This window comes from Meleagris gallopavo, chromosome 3, assembly GCF_000146605.3.
Source record: "Meleagris gallopavo isolate NT-WF06-2002-E0010 breed Aviagen turkey brand Nicholas breeding stock chromosome 3, Turkey_5.1, whole genome shotgun sequence".
Lineage (NCBI taxonomy): Eukaryota > Metazoa > Chordata > Aves > Galliformes > Phasianidae > Meleagris > Meleagris gallopavo.
The window spans coordinates 6,489,091-6,494,656 of record NC_015013.2 but is presented as its reverse complement, the minus strand read 5'-3'; positions in this window follow the sequence as shown (position 1 = coordinate 6,494,656).

Genomic DNA, 5,566 nt, shown 5'->3' with positions numbered 1-5,566 from the left:
TCCAGTCATTTGGTCACTGAGATAGAAGACCCACCAGAGAGAGACCTACCAAGGGCCACATAGCCCATGTGAGAGGCTTGGTGTATTTTAGGGTGTCTGAGTGACCAGTAACACCATACTTCAGGAGGTATGGAGTGGAGATGGGCTGTGTGTATACAGAAGACTAAATTATGCCTATCATTACCAGACTTGAATTAAGCTACTGAGATTGCCTTTTCTTTGTGTCCAGAATGTATTGCCAGACATACAACCACAGGTACATGAGGCATGTGTCTATCAGTAGTAGACTTGTGGGCAAAATGTATGAATATTATGCCCTCCTTCACAGATTGCACATGACTCTGTATGGCAGCCCTTTTTGGTTGGGGAATGGGTTAAGATTTTTTTTTTTGGCTGGCAGATAGGGAACTTAAAGGCACAGTCTCCTTAGATGCAAAAGCATCTAAAAATCAGAAGAATCTGTAGTCTGGTAGCTCTGGGGGCTGTAATGGTGTGCTTCACAGCTTATTTCATCAGGCAAATTCGTTGGTCCAGCTGAGGAAGTGGGAAAACTTAACAAGTAAGAAGTCTTAAGCTGATTTTACCTTTTTTAAATTGGAACAGGATATCTCTTCAACAAGTAAACAGAATCCCAATGGAAAAATAACTCCTTGGAGATGCAAGTTAGTTGCACTTTCAATAGTGATGACCGAATGAGATAATTAGCTTACTTTCAAGACTGAAGGCTCTCTTGACATAAATAATTATATACCAATGAGTGTTATTAATAATGCTTGGCTGAAAGCCCCATTAATCCCTTAAAATGAGGAAGTAATATAGAAGTAGTTTCGTGATCAACCGATGAGCAGTTTTAACTGTGAAATTGAAATTACGGTGTTCACACAGGTGTGTCACGCAGTACCTAAAATTTGCTTTCCTTGTGCTATCTAGGCCTGTTAGGTGGAGCTGGTAGGTAGAAATTTGCAAGGAAGCTCCATAGCCATTTGCAAGCTTGTTTGGCCTGCAGCAGGTGAACGCTAGAGGGCTCTTTTGGACCGATGCAAAATAGTACAGTGTCATGTTTGTGATTTAAGACAAGTCTGAGCTTAACCTGAATTAAAAAATGAAAAATATTATTTTCATTAGAACATAATACAGCTTTCCCTTCCAAGAAAAAGTGAAGTCACTGCCTTTGAAAGAAGAGAAATATAGCCTTGTTGTTATATGGCAAGTCTTTGAGCTTCTGGGAGGTAAGAGATTTCTATGATGTAGTCTAATTGGTTTAAATTTTTATACGTTTCTTTTCTGATCAACGTTCAATTTTTTTTAATGCTCCTTTCCTGAGTGACTAGTTTTAGGATAACTAGCTGCTGTGTATTTCTTCCTGTTTGCCTGCCCTCTTCATAATTTCTTTCCTTCCCTGGTAGTTAATTTAGAGTAGCTTGTGTCCTGTGAAGCCCAAGTCTGCATTGTATTATACTAAACATGATGAAGAAGTGAATGTATGATGTCACTGCACTTGTTTGGAAGTGCTTTTCAATTGCTTTTCAAAAAAGAGTCAAATTTCATACTGTTCTTGGAAGTGAAGAATGATTTTTAGCTGGTGTGAATTTCCAGTGCAGCCTGGAGAGCTTTTGTCATCTTACAGTGACTGAAACACAGACCCAGTGTGTTTATTCCAATGTTAACCGATTCCGTTTTGTGAGGCAGAAAAAAAAAGCCGAAAAACCTGCTTCATGTTGATGGGAAAAAACATAAAATAGCACTGCTCTATAAAGCTGTATGGGAACAGTACTCTTTTTGTCTCAATTTATACAGCCTTTGTCATCAGATATTTTTTTTTTCATACATCCTCTTGATTTTCCCTTGTGAAGTAGTTCTTGTGCCTAATGTATTCCAGTATTTTTCAATGACACTGTGGTGGTGTAGAAAATAATTGATATTAGAGAGAGGGAGAAACAATACAAATTGAATTTATTATTATGGAGTGCAATTTACATCACTCTAGGCAGCAAATTGTCAGAAGGAAGCTTGAAATTATACATCAAAATTAATACAACTGTGCTTTGAAATTGAAAGCTTTTACATACAGACAAATGTTCACACTTGTTTCAAGAAGTGTTTATGGAGAACAACGCGTAGGTTGCGTGTTCAGAAAAATGAAGGGCATTTTTTCCCTATGGCAAGTCAATCATCCAGGAAGCAAATGAGACTTGAAAGACAGGTTGTGAGATAATTGTTTTGTGGGACTGATGTCCTAGAAACCAATGGAGATTTTTGTGTATTAACCAGTATTGAGAGCTGCAGAGTAATTTTCCAAGAGACGTTCTTTGGCTGTCAAGTACCCCATTCCCAATCCTGCTGTACAATTTGTAGCCACAGGTAAAAACGACCTGGTTTTAGCTCTGGGCGTGGTTGTTCTTAGTAAATGTTCAACCTCCAAGTGGATGTTTTGGAAGTAAATAAAGGTAATGGTGTAGTGAGCATGCAATTAGAAAATGGATTTGAACTGTTTCAAAATCTCAATTCGTCTTTTCTTTTAGATTCCTTGAACTTGATGACTCAAAATATTCATCATCTAAGAGGGGGCTGTGAATTTACAAGCAGGAGGGATAATGAAGGAGAAGAAAATCTGCTGCAGACCCAAATTATCTGCTAAACCTTCTTCCCCACACATAACTCTGTTACTCCTTGCTGGCACCCACTCCTTAGGGAGACTTAGGAATCCTTCCAGACTTCTTCTAAGTATTGATGCTTCCTCCTCACCACCCACCTTAACCCACCTCCCAGCACTTCCTTCTTGGCTTTCTCCCTGCTCTGCTCCCATTACCAAGCTGCATGTTTCTGGTCCAGATATGAGGATAAAATTAGTTAATTTCTTCTCATCCTCAGGGCAGTAGCATTCAGTTTTGCCTGTCTTGCTGAGAAGCACTGAAGTGATTCCACAGAGGATAGCATAGTTATTTTTCCATAAACATTGCTGATGTCGTATCAGTCAGTTACCAGAATCAAAGTGCTTTCATTTTCTTTCAGGATGAGTGCATGGTCTGCCTTGAGTGTGTTTTTGTAGTTCAGTTTGCTGCACACAAATCGAATTAGAGCTACAGATGCAGGACTTTATTAAAATGATGCCTTCTGGACACTATGTGGCCAAAACCACTGAGATATGGACAACTGTGATATTTCTGCTTTTCATTGCTGATAAAGCATGATGTATGTAGATGGTGACTTACATTAGAAAATGACAGGCTGGAATCTGTTTCAACTGCTGCTTCTAGCTATCACAGAATCAAAGTAGCATAGGCTGCAGCACAGTTCATAAAGCTTGCAAAACAGATTTGGCTAATGAAAATGCCAGCCAGGTATCAAATACTTTGGCAAGGAGAAGGTTGCTGTGATATAATTGGCAGTTCACCCCACGAATGCAGTCTAGGATTTAGGGAGAGCCTGTGTTGGCACTAAACTTGGATGCACAGTGAAAAGTACACAATAGATATAAAAATGATTTTAGTTTTCTGTGTCATGGTTAGTCATATTTGGCTGGGCTTTGTTTGAATACAAAACGGAATACAAAATAAAGTGATTTTTGTAAGACTCGAGCTCACTTATTACTCGGGTCCTGCTACTGTGAGTTAATATCTATGCTTCTTACTTGAAATAGTGAATTTTAATATTTTTTGCTTTTGCAATTCTGGGTCTCAGAGCAAGATTCAAATAATGCTGAGAACTTCAGGAGGAAGCTAAGCTGTGTCAAGTAGTCAGAAAAGAATGAGGCTTTTTGAGTTGTTAGAAGATGAAAGCTTCTGTTTAGAAGAGGCAAGTATTTCTAAAATGTGAACTTGTCTGAGGATACAGTACAAACTACTGTAATTTGTTATCATTGAAATTGATCCAGCACTCTCTGAAGGAGGGTATTTTTATTCCACGTTTCATAAATTTTAAAACAAAAACTGTTTCTAGGCAAGGAACATCAGACAACATTTCTGCTAAAAACATTTTCAGAAAATAAATGCATCACTTTGGCGTTTTGTAAGTAATAAAACTATTGTGCCACACTTAATCAGCAACTATTAACCAAGAACTGAAAGCACCTTCAGAGCTTGTTCATTCTGATTAAAGAAATCCAACCGATGGTCTCACAAACGTAGGGAATCCTCTTTCACATGTAGTAAATTCTGTTTGCTTTAACGTGTCCTTTCATTTAGAACACATCCTATTGATGCTGCCCTTCAAAGACATAGCTTTTTATCTAGAAGAAAAGGTAGTGTGTTCCTGGATTACAGAGAAGGGAATAAAGAAGAGGGAGGACAGTGCTGTGCAGGCAGGATGTTAGCATTAGACACTGACTTTTGTCAGTAAGAACTGGTGGTAATGATCCAAAATCAATTACTGTTAGTTTTTTTATGCCAGTAGGGGTGGAAATGCTGGAGATGGCTGTGGTTTTGGTTAAATTTATCAAATTCTTTTATATCTAGAAGCCATATCAACAGCAGTAATTAGTCCTAATCCCTTTTCATAGAAATGCAGTGTATTGATAATCTAGGAGAGTGGGTGTTGGATGCTATATTTGCAGCTAGGTACTTTTATGTGGTATATGTATACATAAACAGGATTATCTCTTATCTAATCACTGTTACCTAAAGGTGATGGCTCCAGATTTTCTGCTCTGTGGTGCAGCTTGAAGTGGGAAATTTTATGTGGGCTGGGGTGAAAAAGAAATCTTACTCTGGAGTAAAGCATAGAAGCATGCTTTCAAAATGCAGTACATCCATGGTTGTGTCCCTATTTCTCCTCTTCTGAATTTTATTTCTTTTCCAAGGCACAGCCTGTCTTTAGATCGCCAACTAATGCTGGATCCTGTAGACTTACTCTCAAGTATCCAAAACATCCATACTTTTTTGGATTGTGGGTTTCTTCCACAGAGCAAATCTTGATTTTTGTCTCTGTGAGAACAGTTTAAAAATACAAATGTAAAAAACGTTTTGACTGCTGTTGACATCTCTGTCATAACATAGTAGCTAAAGCCATGTTGTATCACCCACTGACATCTCTCTGATCTCTTGCAGTTACAGAGAACAAAAAACACCACAAGCTCCTTCTTTTTTGAGGAATTGTGTAATGCATCCCGAAACTACAGCTGTTTGGCTACTCTGAGGCTTTAATGGAAGTGCAAGATAGACTTGAGGACCAAAGTCTGAGGCAGCAGCACTAATATTTTTAGATCACTTCCTACAGCTGTAATAAAATGCAATGCACTTCTGGGCTATTTTCTATCTCTTGAGTTAATTGTGTGAGTAAGCTTCCAAAAGGAGATGTGGCCCAATGAAAAATAATTATACCAGGACATTTTTGAAAGATGGATCTTCTGATAACTTTGTCATTCTGATGTGTTTCCTGAAAAGAAACACCAAACAGCATCCCAGTGTCTATAGAAGCAGCTAGGTTTTCAGCTTCTGAGGGAAACACAGTGTGTGCAGTCACCCTATCTTCATCCTATCCCTTTGGTTGCCTGTCTTCCCTGTGGTGGTTCTGGGACTCACTGCTCCAACTCCAGCAGTTCTTGCAAGGCTAAGAGAAGTGCAGCTAA